A 22,841-nucleotide genomic window follows, 5' to 3' on the forward strand; every position below is an offset into this window, starting at 1 on the left:
TGTCAAGAAATTTTTGCCAGTGTTGACCCAAGATGAAAAACTGAAAGAAATAGTGGGAGAGAGGCCAAAATTCATTTTTAAAAACAAAAAGAACTTGAAAAGGTTACTGTGTATGAAAGATGGTTTCTCCAGAAAAAGTTCTATCAATAAGAAGGGAACTTTTAAATGTGGCAGGTGTAAAGCCTGCCCTGTGATAGATACCAGCTATTTATTCAAACATCCCATTACTGGACTGGGATATCATTTTTCATGCAGTGCTACTTGTAATAGTAAACATATTGTTTACTTAGCTACTTGTTTAAAGTGTTCTGCTTACTATGTAGGCAGAACCAACCAAAAATTCAAGGACAGAGTGTTGCACCATCTGAGAGCTATCCAGCATAAGGATCAAAAAACTCTTTGGCAAATCATGTAATTCAGTATCCCATACATTCCTTCATGTTTAAAGCCATTGATAGTGTCTTTGAAGGTCCTAGAGGTGGAGATATAAGCAACAGGGCTTAAATATGCGAGGTGAACTGGATTACCAGTCTCTGAGCAGATCACCCTCCGGGCCTGAATGCAGTTGTGCCACTTAAACTGATTTTAAAGGCAAGGGGCATATCCATATGTCAACAAGTGCACAAAGGACTCTGCAGTTGATCTACTAGCAAAGGAATGTGAAGTTTATCTTAACCTTAAAGAAAAGAATTTTCAATATAAGGATGTTTTACGGAGATAAGTGAAGTATTAAGCACTGAGGAGCAAAGGAAATCACTTCCTTGATGTTGGAATTCTTTAAGTCTCTTTAATAGTTGGAAGATGGTTCATGGCACAGAAAGTCTGTGCTGAGATAAGCAACTAGTGACTGCACATTTTTCTTTTTGCAATGGATTTTGAACAGTTATGCCCTTTGGAAAGTTTTCACCAAGAGGAACTGATTAGATCTGTATGTGTCTTTGCCATTAATAATGGGAAAATGAACAGTGGAATAGTAACATGGGCCAATGGTACAAAAGCTATTCTAGCTTGGTATGTATCTGTTTCACAAAAAAGCAGATTTTGCTTTTATGGCCATACCAACTTGAATGTGCCCGATCCCTTCTGGTCTCGGAAGCTAAGCAGGGTCGGGCCTGGTTAGTACTTGGATGGGAGATCGCCTGTGAATACCAGATGCTGAACCAGTAAACCCCATGGAGTTTGTTCTTATCAGCACAAGAAGTCAATTTCCACTATGTCTTTGTCTTTTATTTTGCTTGACAGTTTGAACCAAGAGAAATTAATTAATGACTGTCTCAGCAATGGAGTTAGAACTACTAGATTATTTTGTTAAATTTCATTTAAAAAGTACTGATATTTATATAAGCCCTACGTAGTTATATAAACCTGAAGTATTTACTGGGGGGGGGGGGGGGCTGTAGTAACATCAACATTGATTAGTGTTGTCAAGGCTGCCTTAGCCTAGTATGTGCTGTTTCTTCAAGGAAATTGACTTTGTTTGGCAGCTTGGAGGTGTGTTTCCTTCAAGGTTGCTGATTGGCTGCGAAATCATTGCTTTGAAAAAAAGATGTTGGCTTGGATTTAGCCACATGATTGGTGTTTCATTCATTTATCTTAGCCCAGTGGAACCTGATTTTTTATGATCTGAGGAAGGCTTTAAGCTGAAAGCACTTCTATACAAATCAACAAGGGCTTTGTTTCATTGCTTTCCGTCTCAGTTTGTCTTAATTAAAGTTTTTATTTTATTCTGAAGAGCATAATTTTTAGTAGCCTTTGGAGGTGTGTTTCAATTTTTACAGAGCCTTTTGCTTAGGTTTTGAAACCACCTTTGGCAGTTACAGGAGAGTTTCTTTTTCTTTCTTCTGATAATATAAAGTCAGAAGTATCCAGTTTGCAATTCTAGGGCAGTGCTTGTCACTGCAACTAGTTGTCCGGTGTGCAACTAGGTATTGGTGAAATTTCATTGGAGTTTTACAGGACAAATGTCGACTCAAGGTGTCTGTGTCTGTAGAGGGCAGTGCCAAACACTTGAGGGGAAAATAAGTAGTAGACTCAGATGCTTTATGGTTAAAGTATTAAAGCAGATATTCTGAAGTTACACAAATCAAGCAGTATTTACTGAAAGAAAAAGAATTGGCTTGTCAAGTGTGATGAAAAGGCAGGAGCTGGCTGAATGGCTACTGCCTGGCTGCTACTAGAGTTTGTCTCGCCACAGCTTCACACTGTTGGGATACAGTGCTGCTTTGCTTCTTGTTTCATCAGAAGCAAAACAGCAATCCCAAGATGAGAAGCAAGCCACGGCCTGTTTGGTGAACCACAGTCTTGTCTCAGATGATGCAAGGGTCTGTAGTCTTTTTCTGGTAGATGCCTTGAATAGCAACCAGACGAGTCAAGAAGGTCAAGTACAGACACTCACTGCCCAACCAGAAACAGTCAGGGATCAAGGCACTCTGCTCATTCTCTCACTAGGAGCAAAAATATAAACACAAATTCCAAGCTGTCACCTATGAAGCAGTTATTAGGCTTTCCAGTGATCGGCAGTCTCCAGATAATACTGTACCTAGGCTCATTCTCTCACCAGGAGCAAAACAAAAGCACTAATCCCAAAATGACTACTGACAGGCAGAATGTGGGCTCTCTAGTTAGTGATCTTAGAGTAGATGTTGCAGATTTTAAAGGTGAGATGGAAAAACTGGTTAATTTGAGAGCTGCAGTGTGTACGGTGGTAACGTAAGCTTTAGCTATCTAAGTGGGGAGCCATTAATTTTAAAAGAGCAGGAAGATCGAAAGGAGGAGGAAGGCACATTATATTCTGGTTCTGTGGAATACACTGGGATGGCCAATAAATTCAAATAGTTCAAGGGGAGCGATTTCACAAAATGATAATTTTGTGCTTACTTACAATAGCCAGTGAAAGAGGAGAAGGAAGGAGATATGTGGTCAAATTAATAAAAGGGGCAGGCAACTAGAAAGACAGTTCAGTTTAAAAACACAGCAGCGGTGGGGTGGGATGGTGAGGAAAAACTTAATTTCTGTGTGACTCACAAGAGAGACAACTGTGGTCTCTTTCCTAGTTTAAATATGGAGTTAAAAGCAGAGTACAAGTAAAACATAGTGTAAAGAAAATAAATCACAATATGCAGAATAGAAGATGGCATTAAAGCAATGCAAAGCATTAGAAAGCAGAAACAGACTAACTTTTCTGTCACAGCAAGTTGTGGCAGAGTCTGACTGAGCACTTCCAGTAAAGCTTTGAAATGTTTTAGCCTTTGAATAGAAGGTTTACGTCCTAGCTCCACCCTCAATTCACAGTTAGTTAACCTTACTTGAGTTGTTCTAATTTCTGTGCGACTCACGAGATGCAGCTGTCATTTTTTTACTAGTTTACATAAGCAATTAAAACCAGAATACAAGTAAAACACAGTGTAAAAAAATAATATACAGAATGGAAGAAGGCATTAAAGCAATATAAAATGCAAGAATGCAGAAACAAACTAAGCTTTCCCTCACAGTAAATTGTGGTAGAATTTGGGTGAGATTTTCCAGTAAAAGTCAACATTTAATTCTGAGCATGGATTTGATATTAGTTTATTGCTCTCCTTTTCATAAGTAGGTACTAGGCTAGCTGCCCTTGTGTGCCATTTTAAGCCTGATCCCCCCCCCCCCAAAAGGTGAGGATGAACAATTATACCTTGTGTTCGACAGACAAACACCTTAACCATTATACTAACCCCAGTCCTATCCAAAAGACGTTTGCTTTCTCTTTCCTTTAGGGAAATGATTACTACAGACAAATGCGTTTTTGACCATCATCAAAGAAGGCTTTGCCATGTATTGGGAAAGCAGTCACTCTCTAAAAGGCCTGCCTGTCCCACCAGTCAACCAGCTTCCATTGCTTGATCCTATTATTCAGGACTTACTAGGTCAGGACACCATAATAAGAGTGCCAGAATTCTTCATAGGAAAAGTTTTCTATTCCAGAATCTTTCTGGTACCAAGGAAGTACAGTGGAGATCATTTCTTGATCTCTCTCTTCTAAACACTTTCTTGTGCTTTCTTGAGCGTTTATAACTTTTTGACCAACATGATTGCGAGCTCCTTGAGTGCCTGGTGAAATTTAATCAAAGGGAGATTGACGGCTTGATTGTGGAATCTGAAAGGTTGGACATTGCCAGTCACAGTGACTTACTATTCTCCAACTTTCAAAATGATTATTTAGCCATTTCCAAAAAAGTTGATGGGGACATTGAAATAATGAGAAGCAATGAAAGGAAAACATTTGAAAGAGACCGCGTAGCATACGCGGAAAGGAAGGAGTATCCAAAACCCCCTTTAACCAATAGGAACAAAGCTATGTATGATGTGCATCAGTCTGAGGGTTCTCCCAACCGAGATAACCGGGTATTGGTTGAAATGGAAGTCCCTTTAGCTAGGAATCAAGTAAATAGGCCTCGGAGGTCCAAACAAATAGAGAACCAGAGGAACAGAGGCAACAATGAACAATACAACACCAGGAACTACCAACAAGGAAATTATCGACAGGGGAAATATCACTGCAAGAGGAATTGGTAACAGAGGTGAACTTAGACTATTCCAATGCGTTTTCCCTTGACGAAAATGCTATGCAAAGTACTGTTGGTGATGTTTTTTTCTTCTAATTCCCAAGCTGCAGTTGTAGAAATGGTTCGTAACTGTACAGGGGTTTTTATGTTGTACAGTTATAGTGATTTCAAGTGCAATATGGAACATATAAATTTACTTAGTAGGGGCGAATTGTTTGTTCCTGCATCCAGTTATAAAATTGAAAGTTACTTGTTGATTTAAAACTGTTTCTTAGGAAAATGTGTTTCACACTTAAGTTTAATGAGGAAGTTCATTCTGTAGGGAATGTGTTGAGGAGAAATAGTACATTCAATCCCCCACTACCTTTACCACTCATTATTTTTAAACAAATTGGTAGAATTTGATTTCAGGAATTTAAAATACAAAAGTTCATATGTTCATGATAATTTAAGTCCTGAAGAATCTGCCTTGTTGTGTGAACTCTCTAGTAACAAACAGCTCAGGGTTATGAAACCCAAAAAAGGGGGTGGGGTCGTCATTATGGGTAAGACGATTATATTAGTAAAATGTTATTTCATGTTAAGAACAGTGATTTATATGAAGAAACATCTTTAAGTTAAACTGCCCTATCAGTGTATTGATTTTTATTTACAGGACATGTTGGGTGAAGATGAGATTTCTTAGGAAGTCTTTGTTTTTTTTTTTCAAATAAAATACCCTGTTGTACCTGTTATTTTTGGGATACCCAAAATTCATTAAGTGTATAAATAACCCGCCTATGAAGCCAATTGTCAGTGTGACAAAATCCAAGACACACCCCATGGTAAATATGTTGAATTCATTCTAAAGAGCTATTTAGAGTCCTTTGAACATATATGTAAAGATTCTTGGGACTTTTTAACGAAGATAAAAATGGTGGAATTTTCGGAAAATTGTGTTTTCATGACTATTGATGTGGTGGAATTATATAATGTCATTCCCCACAAAGTGGGTTTAGAAATGTTTCATGATTTCATTTGCGAATGTACTGTCCTTGACAATAACACCATTAATGTGTTGGTTCTTTGTATGGAATTGGTTCTTAAGTATAATTTTGTGTTTTTAGATGGACAATACTTCAGGCAGAGGAGGTGTTGCAATGGGGGCGGCTTGTGCCCCCATCTTAGCAAGCATTATTTTGTTACAGTGGGAGAGACGTATTTTGTTTCCACACTTTGGGGTAAAACTATGGAGTTTGTATCTCCGGTTTTTGGATGACATTTTTATTGTGTGGGATAGAACAGTGGATGAAATTGAAGGCTTTATTAGTTTTTTAAATGCCTCTACTTCTTTTTTGAAGTTCACCCACCAATTTGATTTGTGTTCCATCAATTATTTGGATGTCACCATTTACAAGGATGTGGTCAACCGAAGATGGGTCAGCACAATATATCATAAACCCACTTATAGCAATAATATTTTTCATTTTGAAAGTAATCATCCTTTCCATCAAAAGGCTGGGATAGTGAAGGGCTAATACATACGGCTTGCCCGAATGGTGTCCAGTTGGAATGAATTTGTCAAGGAATGTGAAAAAATGGGTACTATTTTTCAATGTAGAGGGTATCCTGTTGGCTTAATGTCACAGGTAATGAATGACATTAAAGATAGAAGGAACAAGGGTGATATCATTCCCCTTATTAGTTTGAATTCGGTCCAAGGAGAGCTTGGGCTTAGTAGAACTAAAGGTAGGGACCGGTTTGAACTGGGTGGGGCATTTATTACCCAGTTTTGCCATGAGGCAGCTTCCATTAGGGAGATCATTTATAAATATTGAAACATATTTTCTTTATTTAAAGAAATAGCTAGTGTTGCTGAGGTTAGACTTCGTATTGTGTTTAGAAGGGGCAAAACCCTAAAAAAACCTATTTTGAACATCCTACTATTGATTATGGGCTTAATATTACACACAAAAAATGGAGCACTTATAGGTGTGGTAATTGGCCACAATGTAGGATGGTATTGGAAGGGGACCGGATATAGGTCAATCATCGGGTCTTTAGGTCCAATTTCCATTGCACTTGTAATACAGTAGGGGTTATAGATGTGGGTAAGTGCCTCATGTGCCAACATTTTTATGTTGGAAAGACAGAAAATTCAGGGAACGCCTATACGAACATGGTTTAGATATGAGGAATGGTGATATGAAAAATGCCCTTGCTAGGTACATCAGTAGTAATATTGATCATGTTTTTTTTTTTTTTTTTTTTTTTTTGTGCTGGAATGCGTTCAGAGGGATTTCGGGGGGGGGGACCCTGGGAAGATGTGTTTGAGGCCAAGGATTTAAGTTGGCAATTGAGACTGAATGCCACTGATGTCCTTCAAGGATGCATCTGCAGTCATAACAAATGGGTTGTCCTGTCGTCAGGCAGCCCTTCGGTCGGCCGGATTCCAAAGTCTGGGTCTGGCCTCGGCTGGTGTCGCACTTCACCCGACGTCATCTCTGCTGGTCTTCGGGTATAAAGGCATCAGCCGACACCATTTTCCTCAGTCTTTCTTGCCGCGTGGCGCCCGAAGCAGAAGCTGTTCGCAAGTGCCGGTCGGTCAGATCCAGAGATTACTACTACCGAATACTACTTCGAAGACTTCTAAAAAGCTAAGTACCCCGTTGGGGACTCTTTCTTGCCTCAGCCGATGTCAGAAAAAGTAAATAACTGTTTAACTTGTGGGAAACAAATACCTCATAAAGATTTCCACTCTTACTGCTTACCTTGCTTAGGCCCAGACCACGACGTAGCAGCCTGTTTAGCCTGTGCTTCCTTCAACCGACGAACGCTTAGGCGTCGGTCGGAGTTTGCTGAACAGTTTTTCGGCTCAGATTTTGCGTACATTATGCCGTCGGATCCTCCAACTTCTCAAATTGTTAAAAAACGCAAAGAAAAAGACCGACACTCGCGGTCCTCGGTTTCGGCCGAAACCACGGTTAAGCAAACCGCGAGTGTCTCGGTTTCGGCGGAACCGAGCAAACGGGTCAATCTTCAGCCGAATCCATGACTACTACCGAGGCTCCTGCTACCCTAGTTGAATCGGCCTCTGAAGTTTTGCCTACTAATGTGGTTCCTATAGAATTATCAGACACCATCCCTTTGGATGTCTCTACCCCAGCACGTGGTGCTGCTAGGCCTCCTGCAGCCATGTCTATTAAGGCCTTTGCCAGGGCTAAAGCAGCCAAAACTGCTAAATCAGTGCCTGTTAAGCCCCCCTCACACAGGCCCAGTTCCAGTTCTCAAATGCTTACTCTGGCAGAGGATCTCATCTCTTTAATAAGGGGATCCCAATCTCACCCAGACAGGGCCTCTCAGCCTCCAGAAAAGAGACCTAGAGCAGAGCCCCCAGAGCCAGTGTCCTCAGATGATTCTTCTGATGATTCAGACATTACAGACCATCCAGAGGCTTTTTTTTCTACTTATGAAGATTCCGATGCTGAAGAATCTATTCCAGCTGCCTCTCCACCAGAGGAATTTTCCTTTGGGGAAACCTTACATGCCATGAGAGAGCAATTCCAATGGCAGGGACAAGATTTCTCAGATTCAAGAAAAAGGCTTAGGACCTTTCTACACTTACCGCAACATAGGCCCTTAGCTATACCTCCAGTTCTGCCTGTTGTGGATGATGCATTTAATGATGTTTGCACTGCTCCTGATACTTTACCTCCAGCCCCTGCCAAACCAGATAGGTTTTACAGGGTACCGGACACTCATCACCACCTATACAAGGCCCCACTTGCAGATCCTGAGACTATCTCCCAGGGGCCTAAGGCAGTAGCTTCGACCTCAGCAAAAACCCTCTCCTTCTGAAAGGGAATCCAGGTCCTTAGAGATGGGGTAAAAAGTTTACACCTCTGCTACTCTTTCAGCTAGAGCTTTGAACTGTCAGTTTCATATGATCCAATACCAAGAGTTTATGCTTGATCAGTTAACTAAGAAACTGTCCTCTGATGACTCCTTAGATAAGAAATATGTTTTAGAAATGGTGAATAACATTCAGCAGGTTAGTAACCATTCTTTAAAATGTGGCTATGATGCACTGGAGGCTTCATTTAGATCAGCCATGACTGGCACAGTTATAAGAAGGCATGCATGGTTGAAAGAACAGGTCTTGCCGGATCATGTTAAAGGTTCCTATGGATAAGGCCAGTCTATTTGGTTCTCCTGCTCAGCAAGTAATGAAGAAAATGGAAGAGAAGGCAAAATCTGTACAAACAGTTAAAGATTTCTTACAGGTTCAGCCCCCAAGGTTTAGCAGGAACTGGCCTTCCAAAAATTGGTCCTTTCCAGACTCCTCTAAATCTCAGAGAGGCAGGAATAGACGTTCCAGAGGCAGAAATCAATCCAGAGGAGGTGCCTACAGGGGACGCCAGTGGCAAGGCAATAACCAGCGAGGCACAGACACAACCACTGCCACTGCAACAGGACAATCACAGTGACTTGGCTCTGACACCGCCTACCAGGGAACAAATAGCAGCACCCTTAGGCGGAAAGTTAGCCTTATTTTCAAAAAAATTGGCACTATATCACAAAAGACAAGTGGATTTTGCAGACCATAGACCAAGGCTACAGGTTTCACTTCCACACCTTACCAGTAAAAGAGGAATGCCAAACCTACCTCCAAATCAGAAAACAGAAGCTCTAAAGCAGATAGCTCAATTAACAAAGATGAGAGCTGTGGAAAGAGTACCACCAACAGAACAGGGCAAAGGATTCTACTCCAGACTCTTCCTAGTACCAAGAAAAGAAAAGTTGGAGACCTATTCTCGACCTGTCCCTTAAACACATTCATCATTGTCCCAAAATTCAAAATGCTGACCCTACAGCAACTTCTTCCCATGCTGGGCAAGGAGTGTTGGCTGGTAACTCTAGATCTCAAGGAGGCATACCTGCACGTCCCCATACGACCAAATTGCAGAAGATACCTCAGATTTCTTGCAGGATCAGAGCATTATCAATTCTCAGCATTGCCCTTTGGCTTATCTACTGCGCCCAGAGTATTCACAAAATGCCTGGCATCAGTAATCGCTCATTGCAGGCTACAGGGAATCCAAATTTGTCCATACCTGGACGACTGCCTGATACAAGCGGACAACAAAAGCAAACTGACAAAAGACTTACAAAGAGTCATTTGCTTACTACAAGCCCTGGGATACACAGTCAATTTAAAAAAGTCAAGACTAATACCATCCCAAACAAAAACATTCTTGGGTGCAGAATTGGACACAGTAAAACAAATGGAATTCCTAACTGCAGAAAAACAAGAACAACTCCCTCATTACTTCTTGGCATTAACAAAGCAGAACAAACTAACAGCAAGGAAAGTACTGCAGGCCTTGGGCTTCATGGCATCATGCATAATCCTGGTCCCCCATGCCAGACTGCATATGAGAAAACTACAGTGGTACCTAAAGAATTTATGGTCTCAACACAGGCACAGCTTAGAAACCGAAATACCACTAATCCCATGCCTGAAACAAGAGTTCCTATGGTGGGCTCAAGCATGCCAGTCAAACCCAGGCTTGCCCTTCCACAACTTTCAAGCAAGCCAAACCATCACAACGGACGCCTCAGACCTAGGTTGGGGGGCCCACATGCTGGACAAATGCATACAAGGATTATGGACCCCAGATCAACTGCACCTGCACATAAATCAAAAAGAAATGCTGGCAGTAAAACTAGCAATGCAGAATTTCAGTCCATTCCTCAAAGAAGGCCATTTGATAAGGACAGACAACACCACAGTCATGTGGTACATCAACAAACAGGGAGGCACTCATTCATACCCCCTATGCCGAATGACTCTGGACCTATGGAATATGGCTCTGAGCTACAACATTCAGTTACAGGCAATATTTGTACCGGGAAAAGAAAACATCCTAGCAGACATGTTAAGCAGAACTACCTCGGATGCTCACGAATGGATGCTACACCCGGACATCTTCAAGGCCATCACACAGAAATGGGGAATGCCACAAATAGACCTATTCGCATCCCCACTCAATCACCAGCTCAAGAAATTCTGCACAAGGACATACCACCCACTTGCATGGAAGGTGGACTCTCTATCCTTCAGTTGGAAAGGCCTGACAGCATATGCATTGCCACCTCTTCCTTTGATGCACAAGATACTACTGAAAATCAAAGAGGAGCGTCCAAGGATAATTCTGATAGCTCCAAATTGGCCAAGACAACACTGGTATCCATTGCTGAGGAGCATGTCACGGGGGAGAACGTGGACACTACCCCTGATGCCTTTGATGTTAACTCAGAACGACTACAACATCATGCATCCAAATCTAAAAACTCGGCAACTAACTGCCTGGAACATTACATAACAGCAACTAACCCAGATTTATCCCAAAGGGTTAAAGACATTATCCTGGAGGCCCGCAGATCTTCTACAAGAAGGAACTATGCAGGGAAATGGAAAAGGTTTGTCATTTGGAGCACTGAAAGAGGAAAAGATGTGTCAAAGATATATATTGCCAACATCCTGGAGTATTTTGCAGAGCTTCTCCATACAGGCCTGTCCTATTCCTCCATCAAGATACATGCATCAGCTATTTCTGCAGAATACAGCTTCGATCCCCCTGTCTTCTCACATCCTCTACTCAGGCAGTTCCTCAGAGGAATCAAGAATGTAAAACCTCCTAGGAAACCACCATTACCAGCATGGGACTTGAACTTTGTGCTAGAAAAATTGACACTCCCTCCATTCGAACCAGCAGCAACAGCAGATCTTCAACACCTATCCTGGAAAACTGCTTTCCTACTGGCAATTACTTCAGCAAGAAGGGTTTGAACTACAGGCCTTAATGGCAGTACAACCCTTCTAATCTTCCATCCAGATAGAGTATCCATGAGAACTAATCCTACATTTATGCCTAAGGTGGTATCCAGAGTGTCTCTAAACCAGGCAATCCACCTACCTACCTTCTTTCCCAATCCACAGAACAGGGGAAAGACTGCTACATACCTTGGATGTACATAGACAGTTCGCTACTACCTGGACAGAACCAAGGGCAATAGAAAAACTGACCAGCTTCTAGTGGCCTATGCAACAGGAAGGGAAGGAAAAGCAATTTCCAAACAGACAAAAAGTGGATAGGAAATTGCATCAGATTCTGTTACTCCTACCATGGAAAACCAATTCCACAGAACATAAGACCTCACTCTACAAGGGCTACAGCCACTACCACAGCTTTCTTACGAGGAGTGGCAACCAAGGACATTATTGAGGCGGCTACTTGGACCTCCGTGCATACATTTGCCAAGCATTATAACTTACCTCTATACTCTAGATCCCGAGCAGGGTTTGCCACTGCTGTATTGCAAGGGATCCTAACTACACCATAATTCTTCTTCCTCCTCCCCTAGTTTGGCTATGGTATTCTACCCATTTGTTATGACTGCAGATGCATCCTTGAAGGACATAGTACAGTTTTGTACTTACCATAAATGTAGATGTCCGAACAGGATAGCATCTGCAGTCAGGATTACCCACCCTCCTTCCCCTCTGTGGTATTCCTAGGGTATTTACCCTCCTAATAGCTAGCTGGGGGGGGATCTCTTATGGTGTATTTGTTTGTATATATGTACATACATGCTTATTTTTTGTGTTTGCCTACTTTTTTTTTTTGGAAACATTGGCATTTACCCAAAATTTAGTTTTCCAAGAGGGCAACTGGCATCTGGGGCAAGAAACACTGAGGAAAATGGCGTTGGCTGATGCCTTTATACCCGAAGACCAGCAGAGATGACGTCGGGTGAAGTGCGACACCAGCCGAGGCCAGACCCAGACTTTGGAATCCGGCCGACCGAAGGGCTGCCTGACGACAGGACAACCCATTTGTTATGACTGCAGATGCTATCCTGTTCGGACATCTACATTTATGGTAGGTACAAAATTGTACTTTCCTCCTGGCTTAATGATAATTTGTCTATAGCTAGTGTACTTAGATTGAAATCCTATGTTGTATAGAGTGAACAGTTATTTAGTGTACAGTGATTTATTTAAAAAAAATTTATATGGGTTTTTTATAAATGTATTTTCATGATTGTTTTGTATTTGTGTTGTGTCTCACTTTAATGTATTTTAGTTTTTTAATTGAAGGAGAAATTTCATTGGGCATGAATTTATGGGTTGGGTACTTATATGTGGTGCTGTTTTGTATTCAGTGATTCTGACGTTTTTTACGAAAGCGTTAAATCTGTGAAGCTTTGTGCAATAAATTTTATTTAATTCCTTCTGCGTTGATTGGTTGCCTTCCTGGTGTGTACTGCTGCCTGTTTCATCGCTTTGGTACTTTCTTGAAAGTTCTTACTTTCAGAATGCTCTCTCTTCACACACCCCTGCCTTTTATTCTTTCTCACGTCTTTCTGGTATCCCTAGACCTAAAGAATGTCTATGTTCACATTTCCATTTGTCCGTCTTGCAGTAAAATTCCTCAGGTTCATCTGTAGCTCATCAGATTTTCAGTTTACAGCTTTGCCCTTTGGTCATTTTACAGCAGCAAGAGTTTGTACAAATTGCCTAGCTGAAGTGGTGGCTTTCTACCACACACAGGGAATTCAGATTTTTCCCATACCTAGACAAACTACTGATCCAAGCTCTCTCCACAAACATTCTTCTTGAGCATGTACGATACATGGCACATCTCCTGACAATCCTGGGATTCACAAGGTGCTTCAAAAAATCCCATCTTATTCTCACTCAGGACCTAGTTTTTCTAGGTTGTAGACTAGAGAGACAACATGCATGCATTTCTTCTTCAGGAAAAAGTTCAGTGTCTGGGCATCTTCTTTCAAAATCTCTACTCACTGTCACACTGCATAGCAAAGGAAGTTTCTCAAGCCATTGGTTTTATGGCAACTACCATCCCAGTGCTTCCGCTGGCCAGAATACACATGAGGAAAATTCAGTGGTACCTGAAATCTGTGTACTTCCAACATTCCCACCCCCTGGGTACCCTGATCACTTTCCTACTTTGCCTCAAACAGAAGCTGCTGTGGTGGGAGAAGCCTGTAATGATCAACCCATGTCTCCCTTTCACACCGGTCCCACCAAACCAAGTCCTTCACAAAGATGCCTCATACAGGGTGGGGGATGGGGGGTATGGCCAGGATCTCATTAAGTGCAGTGGAAATGGACTTTTCCCCTGGAGAAACAAATCAACTTGAAAGAAATGAGAGCTCTTTTGTAAGCACTGCAGATCTTTTCCCACCTGTGAAAACCACACACACACACCAAAAGTACCACTGGTGGGGACAAGGTCTTAACCATTGTGCGGGTTAACAAAGGAGACGTGGCATCTAGACTCACAAATGAACATAAACTTGACAGCCACATACATTCTGTCACAGGAGAATGTTCTGGCAGACTCCTTAAGCAAGTCTGTGGTTGATCCTTATAAATGGACCTTGAACAAACAGATATTCAAAACAGTCATGCACCACTGGGGCACCCAACAAATAGAACTTTTTGCTTCCCTAGAAAACCAGCAACAATTTCAGTTCTGCACCAGGATCCTTAGATTGGAGGACAAACACCTTTTCCCATTTGACAGAGAGGTTGCTCTTTGCTTTGCCTCCACTGCCACTGCTTCCAAAAATCCTTCTAAAAGCCCAAAAAGAAGCTCAAAAACTTCTACTTTTGGCCGATACAGCATTAATTTCCCCTGCTACTTCACTTGACCCAGGGAAGCAGTTCCAAAGATACCATTGCAAAAAGACCTGGTCAGTCAACAAAAAGATCTGCTTCTCCATCCAAATTTAACCATACTGTCACACTGTGTGGATGATAGGGTTCTGATCTCTAAAAGGCACCTCTTCTTTGAGGAGGTGGTTCAGGTTTTACAGGAAGCCAGGAAACTTAACTACCAGAAAATCATACATGGCTAAGTGATAAAGATTTTTTATTTGGCGCCACTAGCCCAGTCAGGATCAACTGCTATCAGAGGTTCCCTCTATCCTTCATTATCTCTTCTAACTATTGCATTGTGGTTTGGCGTACTCTTTAAAGCCCATATGTTGGGCATCAATGCCTGCCTCTTGACCCTCCTCTCATATCCAGGATGGAAGTCATACTTTTCTTGATGGCAACCTTACATCTTAATCTGCCTAGAAAACTTATTTTTCCTTCCTGGAGTCTTAACTTTGTGCTGGAAAAGACGTACATGGCCATCATTCATGCCAGCAGCATCTGACACACTAAAATTCTGCACCTGGAAAACTATTCTTCTGTTGGCTTTAACTTCTGCTCAGTGTGTGGCTGAATTTCAGGCATTTATGGCAATTCCACACTTTTCTCTTTTTCCACAGGGACAGGATGACGTTTGGGGCGTGTCCTTCTTTCATGCCTAAGGTACTGAATGGAGCTGTCCCTCATTTAGGCCATTCAAGTGACTACCTTTTTTCCCAATCCCCAGAATAGGGAGGAAAGAATTCTACAATCTTTAGACATTCACATGGAGCTGATGTTCTACTTGGACAAAACAAAAACTAAACAACTATTTGTTTCCTTAATGGATTCCAAGCTGAGCCAGCCAGATGAGAAAACTACTGCATCTTGGATATTGAAGGCCATCTCGGTCTACTACAAACAATATGGTGAATGTTTGCCTTTACTGCACAAAAGCACATTTTACTTGGGTATAGGTGCATTCCATAAGGGTGTCAATGCTAAGTCCATCTTGGAAGCTGCCTATTGGTCCTTCACCAAACACTTCAAAATTGATGTTTTTTCTAGATGTTGGATGCCTTTGCTAGGTCTGTCCTGTCTGGGCTACTGGACAGCTCATCTTCCTATTAGCAAACTACCCTCTTCTCTGTCTCCTTCAGCTCTGGTAATCACCCATATGTTAAGAATACTGCAACAGTTATTTTAGTCAGGACGTAGGAACTTACTTAACAGTAAATGTTCTACTGGTTATTGTTACAGTATTCCTTCCCTCCCCCTTTTCTCTCCTTCTCCAACATTACTCTCTCCCTCAGTTGCAAGCTATCACCTATATCCTGCTGTTGGAGGAGTCTACTTCCCTGTTTGAGCTACGACCTTCCTAGCTGACCAATCTCCTCTCAGTAGTCATCAGGCCACTGGCTGAGACTCATGCGTATGCCTAACTATATATGTTGACTTACATGAGCTGAGGTCATGCATTGGATGCACGCCCTTGGGAAGGTAAGGCTTTGGTACCCCTGCTGAACATGGTCCGATTTTTTCAACACTTCCCATATGCCTGGAGAAACGGTTTGAGGGGCGAAGCCGATCCAGCAGTCGCAAGAAGAGAAGATAATCACAGTGATCACCGACGGAGGCGAAATGCCATTGGAGGGACAATCGTTAGTATGGAACATTTCCTCACGGGTGTTGACGAGGGATGAGTATTCCCTTTTAGGTAAGGGTCTTCCATTCATACCCTCACAACCCTTAGAGGTAACAGAAACTGTGTTGGACTTGAGAATATTTAAATGAAAAGTGTTATTAAAAATGTTGTTCAGAGATGATGGGATGAATATGCAGGGTAAAAATTAAAAAAAAAAACGAGTGCGTTTATTCCACCGGGTCATCCGTTGGTTGACATGTTTATCAAATTGTGTGAAAACGATGTTTTTGAAAAATTGGATTCAGTTAGTAGTAATAATCAGAGCATGAGGTATATTATTACTAAGCAAGAATCAGAGGCATTAAAAAGATTAAAGCAGGATGAATCGATAATTTATAAAGTCGGCAGACAAAGGAGGACCAGTGGTAATAATGGACACCAGCTATTATAATTCTACTGTGCAGAATATGTTGGATGATAACACGTATAAATTGATAATTTTAGAAGATCTGCATCAATTAATAACAAATGTGGAAACTATGTTGTATGACTGTTTTTTGGAAGGTATTATAGACAAGCAATTATATGATTATTTTCAGGTGCCCAAACCCTTTATACCAGTTATCAGGGGGATACCCAAGATTCATAAAGATCCCATTAAACCTCCTCTAAGGCCTATAGTATCAGTCAGAAATTGGATTACTATACATTGTCCATTTACATAGAGAAGACACTTATGTTAGTAGTGGACAAGAATGATAAAATCCTAAGGGACTCAAAGCAGTTCTTGCAGGACCTGTATGATTATTTAGAGAATGCAGATTTAGTAGAAGGTCCATTACTTATGGTAACAATAGATGCACATTCCCTATTTACCTCCATCTCCAATGATGAGGTTTTAGAGATGTTAAGGGAATAATCTTATTCAAGATGGTATGTGCACACATGTTCAGATAGATTTAATATGCATGTTAATGGACATAATACTGCAAAACAACGTTATGCTATTTAACCACCAGATATACTTGCAGAGGGAGGGGGTGGCCATGGGCACGTCAAGTGCCAAAAGTTACGCTAGTCTGATAATGGCCCTATGAGAGAATGAACAGTTTGCTAAAGTAGATAACTGGAAATCGGTAATATTTTACAGGAGGTTTGTGGACGATCTCTTTGTTATGGAAGGGTGATGAGGAAGAGTTAAAGGAATTCCACCAAGTAATGAATACTAGCACATCTTTTTGAAATTTGATATGCACTATTCAGACTCTAGAATTGATTGTCTTGATATAAGTGTTTTGAGAGATGATAAAGGAAAGTTTCAGACATGCATATTTAGGAAGGAATGTCATAGGAATACCCTTCTACATAGGAAAAGTATGCACCCGCGGTATATCTTTGAAAACATAGTGAAAGGACAGGCCTTGAGGGCCTCGAGATTAACCACAGATGAAGCTAGGTTTGATAAAGAGCTATTAACCTTAGATAATAAATTGAGGGAGAGGGGCTATGCAAGTACGAAAATAGCTGATACATTCATAGATATGAAAGCCCAAAGGGTAAATAGGGGTAAACCGTACTTTTCAACAGCTAGTGATAGGAGGAATGTTAAGGGGAAGACATCTCAAACCACAACAATGTGGGTGCCAGTGCATTACTGTAGTAATGTGGATGTGATAATAGAAATGGTGAAAATGTTCTGGCCCATCCTTACTCAGGATGCAGAAGTAAGAAGTATAGTAGGACATAAGCAAAGTTTTCAATTTAAGAATAAGATGTCTGAGGCAGATGCTGTGCTACCCTGTTGGTGGTAAGACCCCTGAAGAGATAGGGAATAGGAAAGAAGGCACACACTCATGCAACCAGTGTCGGTACATATTGGAGAACAATGTTTTTATGCACCCAGATTCTGAATAGAAATTTGTATTTCATGCATCGGCAAATTGTAATAGTGAGAATATTGTTTATTTGGCCAGGTGCATGGGTTGCTCATCTTTTTATGTAGGAAAGATGAATAGGAAATTGATCTAGAATACGTGAGCATATCCAACATATAAGGAAGGGCACTGTAACCAATGCACTGGCAAAACATTTTCTAGATGCAGATCAGACTCACACCTTTGTACTCACTGTGATAGAGCAAGTATATGAAAATGAAAGTGGTGGTGATATTAGAAACACCACTGAGACCTCTGAAACACGCTGGATAATCAGATTAAGGGCAGACCGGGGAAGAGGGTTAAATGATAAAATTCCAGTACAACCCATATTAAGGAACAGGAGTTTGTTCAAGTAAGTAACATAAATTCACACTTTTATCAGATTTAAGTCTGTTTTCATGTGTAGTAATGAGCATTTTATTATTGTTGAGAGATGATTTTTATCATGATTTTTATGAACTATGTCAGAGTTAGACAGATCTAGAAATATTTTTATGCCCGTATGTATGGGGGTTTTATGTACAATTTTTATCCGCGTGTGTGTATGTATATATATATATATATATATATATATATATATATATATATATATATATGTATGCTTAAGGCTATAAATGATTTAAGTGTATGAGACAGCCAAGGGAAATCTGTTAGTAACTCGATTTAATTGAGTAAGTCATTTTATAGGTTCATTATTGAATGTGCTGATTTGAGAGAAGGCATGGTAACACAATGATTTTTATAAGGATCTGAAGTGGTGGTGTTTGTGACCACGAAAGTGCTAACCATATTTACTATCTTTTAACCATTAAACCTGTTTTTGGACATTTTATAAGGAGTCTGATTCTTTGCAGCTGTTGGTTGACACACTGGATGGTGTTGTGTACATTTTAGCCATTGTGATGCAAAGCTGTTAGTCCCAACTATTGTACATAAGAGTTCTTTTGAATGTGTGCTTCCAACATTTGGCTTATATGCTCAGTTGCTTTCTTTCATCTTCATTTGAACCTATGTCACATCTTTGAAGACTTTTTCCTTCAGTGAAAACACTCTAACAAAAAAAAAAAAATACATTTTCAGACCTCTCCCCACAATATCCAAAACTGTATAAATTTTCAAGAAATGAAGTTTACTCATCCAGATAGGAGCAGTTGCTTGTAAATTGATAGCTGCAGTTAGGCACTATCTAATCTAAAACTAAGAATACCCATGCAAAAGCTGGAGACTGTTCCATCTTGGTCCACTTGGACTTTCATACCAGGGTCTCTTTACCTTTGGCAAGAAAGATCACCCAGTGCTCCTCTTATACCACCAGTGCCTTGACGTTGCAGAGAGAGAGTCACTTGAGAGTGGTGCAGTTCTGGAAATCAAGCCGACTGGTCTGACTACCTGTGGACAGGATATCACAAGAAGTTATGACTACAGCAACAAATGTTCTTGAACTTCTACATGTATGGCAAGTCCCTTACATGGATTTACTGTCTTACTGCACTGTTATTTCAGACTTAATTTGTATGCAAGTATTTATTTTTTTATGCATCTGTTTACAGTGCAGAACAATTTAATTACAATGTGTGTTTGGTCTCTACTGTTGCATACCTTACTGTAGTTAATGCAACTGTTATGCAGATAAGTGTGCATGTAGAGCTTTCCTCTCAGAGTCTCATTTGAAATTGAGCCTCCAACTAGTTGTACAACCTGATTAGCAAAGTACAGCTAAATAAGTTATATTACAGGATTTCTGTATCACCTTCCTTCTGAGAAAAGGGTTCCCTGCAAGTCAGGTCTTGTATTTCTGAGAGACCTTTTTCTTATTGAGTTCTTAACTTCAAGGTTGACAGGCTTACCCATATTCCATTTTCTCTACAGCCACATTATTTTGCTGTGAACATTTCGTGAAAGCTGCTGCTCTTAGTGGCCATCACTTCTTCTCTGAGGGTTTCAGAGCTTTGGACCCTTATTTGTATGTAGCCATATTTGGTCTTTCTCTTATTCTGGGATTGAGTTCCTTTAGGATTATCCCACGTTTCATCACAAGATTGATGTCAGAAGTGTTTTTACAGTAGCCCATTCATCTCGTGTTCTCTGCAGGGGCAAAAGTCAGGGACACAGTCCTTTACAACTCTGATATTCTTTGACACCTCAGGGTTTTGCTAAAAAGACTGTGTGACTTTAGGAAGACAGAACAACTTAATTTCCTTTGCTTCAGGAAAAGAGAGGCTTGAAGTTCATAGGCGTTTACTAGACTAATAATCACAAGGGCCTTTTTAAGCCTAGCCATGCATCCCAAATCTCTGACAAGTTCTTACACCCTTGATAAGTGTAAGCAGGGGCCTGGGAGATGAAACATTTACAGGTTACCTGGGTCCATTAGAGACATAGGTGTCAAACCAGGGATGAATTTCCTGTTCTCCATCCCATTGTCCAGGTTGGAGTTGAATTGGTTTAGGGAGGAATTCTGCTCCATATGGATGGGGAGCAGGGATAGAGCCTTGAGGTGGTCTGCATAAGACATTTTAATTAAGCCCTGTATTCTTTTAGTGAGGAACCTTTGTGGGTATTCCAGTTGTTGGATATGCCTGGTTAGATACATACCGAAGGGAGCATTGTATTCGGTGATAGGTTTGATGAATGCTGAATACAGTGAAATATGACTTCCTTGGAATTGGATGCCATACCTTTGTTTATAAGTTGCACAACATAGAAGGATTTTGTCACTGCTGTAGACACATGGTGGTCAAAGGTTAGATTGCTATCTGTGTGTGTCTGTAAGTCCCTGACTACTGGGTCAGTGCTAAAGGTTGTGTTGTCAATATGATATTTACCAGGAGTGTATGGCTTCCCGAAGGATACTATTATGTGTTTATTGGCATTTAGTTTTAGTCCATGGCTGTGACATCAGTTATTTGTCTGTATCAGCCCCTCCTGGAGAACAAATGTGTCAGTGTGGGATTCAGTGAGAGCTCCTAATTTGCAATCATCTACAAATTTAGTCAGCCAGAGACCACTGATACTAGCCTTGACTTCAGAGAGGTAAATGCCAAAAAGGAGTGGTCCAAGGACTGATTCCAGAGGGACTCCACTTGTGGCTGGCTTCTTTGTAAAGGTAGACTCCCCAATTCTAACTTCCTGGGGCCTGTCTGTAAGCCAATTAGCTATCTACTGGGTGACATATGTGTTTGTACCTAACCTCATGAGTTTGTCAACAATGCCCTAGCAGTGTATTGTGTCAAATGCTTTGGCCAGGTCAAGGTAGGCAGTGTGAACCTTTTTGTCATCATCTGTTGCTTTGATGACCTTCTCAAAAAAGTCCACCAGGTTGAGTAGGCATGATCTGCCCTTGACGAAACCATACTGGGTTGAGTCCAGTGTCTGGAGGTTTACTTATATCACTGTTGATCATTTCCATGATGATACTTTCCATGGCTTTGCATATAAGACTAATGAGACTTATGGGTTTGTAGTTTCCAGTGTCTGTAGATCGCCCATCTTTGTGCAGAGGGATGACAGTTGCTGTTCTCCATTCATGCTGTGTGAAAACTGTTTGGAGGCTATAGTTAAATAGCAATGCCAGAGGCCCTGATAGGTCATGTTTCATGCTATTTAGAAGGGATCCTGGGATACTGTCTGGGCCCATTGATTCAGTGTTCTTGGCCTTAGAGACAGCATGAAGGACCTGTTTCTTGGTGATAGCCGGGCAAGTTATATTTGATGGTATTTCCTGAGGGAAGGTTGCCGAGAGAGAGGGGTAAAGTTGGAGCTGAATTTATCGGCCAGTAGATTTGCTATATCTTCTGCCTGAGTATAGGTGACTCCATTTACAATGAGCTCTGCAACAACTGTGTATTGCCTTTGAGGTTGCGGACATAGCTAAAGATTGCCTCATGGTTATCCTTGGCCTGGAAGGCCAGATTCGCATCAGATTTGGTTTTGATAGATTTTGTCCTCTGAGATGTTTGTTTAGTTTGATGAGAGTGCTTTTATCCTGCTGGGTCCTGCAACTCCTAAGTTTTGCCATGATTTTCTTCCTTCTGTTATACAGCCTATTGATTTAGTGATTCCACCAGTGGCTTGTTTTTTGAGTTCGTTCTGTGCTTCTTCCTGGTGGGTAGATCTGCCTCTGTGCAGCTATTAACATGCTTGTACAGGGTTTCCTTGAACAGTTCTGCATAGGCAGCAGTGTTATCAGGGTTTATGGGAGCTTGAGATTTTGCCAGGTGTCACTTAATAGCAGGAGGTTAGCCTTAGAGTAGTTCGTGAATATTCCAGGCTTAGCTGGGGGTCCAGGTTTTATTTTTACTTCAGAGGAGACCATTTTGTGGTCTGACATTACAGTAGGGGGTGTGCATCACTCTCCCATAATAGTGAAGACCATATCCAGTGTGGCTACACCCCTGGCTGGTGTATTTGACTATCTGGTTTAGGGAGTTTGCGTTTACAAAATCGAGGAATCTCTGTGCCTACGCAAACATTTTTAAGTGGAATGCTAACCGTGCCATCTTTTGTCATCAGGCAGCATACAACCCATTCTGAAATACTGACGTTGAAGGCTATTCCACCAGGTGTCACTACTACCATATCTTGCTTCATGCATGTCTCCATCATTAACATTCGGGCCTTGGCCTCTTGGTTTTCAGTTTGTGCCTTAACTAGGTGCTGCTGCTTCAGCTATGATTCCAGGAGCCAGATGTTGCTTGCCACTTTGCTTTACAAGATTTAGCCTTCCAGGCATTCATTTTTGAGTATTCTTTGGATCAAGTCTCCCAAGAGGTTTTATAACAGTTCTTCAGATTCTTCTCAAGTGTTTGTTTAATGAGGGAGGACTAGTGACATCAAGTATAAAAATATGTATTTACCACATAAGTTGACCTAGGAGGGGAGTCTGCTGCAGAGCATTAAGTACGTGTTACCTTCACAGCAAAATCTTCCACCCAGTGACTGCTTTGTGCCTTATTTAGGTAAGATAAGATGTCATATTTTTGTTTCTTGTCTTACAGGGTGTGCTTGCC

The 22,841-nt window shown here is 41.1% G+C and overlaps 1 protein-coding gene and 1 pseudogene across 1 annotated transcript in view; both read left to right on the top strand.

The window, feature by feature from the left end:
* DIS3 (DIS3 homolog, exosome endoribonuclease and 3'-5' exoribonuclease) overlaps positions 1–22,841 on the top strand; it is a 1,475,941-nt gene that overhangs the window by 654,407 nt on the left and 798,693 nt on the right. The gene's annotated exons all lie outside the window — the stretch shown is intronic.
* On the top strand, positions 1,046–1,164 carry LOC122803035 (annotated as a pseudogene).

This window comes from Protopterus annectens, chromosome 5.part0 (genome assembly GCF_019279795.1).
Source record: "Protopterus annectens isolate FY-2018-M chromosome 5.part0, PAN1.0, whole genome shotgun sequence".
NCBI classification, from domain to species: Eukaryota; Metazoa; Chordata; order Ceratodontiformes; family Protopteridae; genus Protopterus; species Protopterus annectens.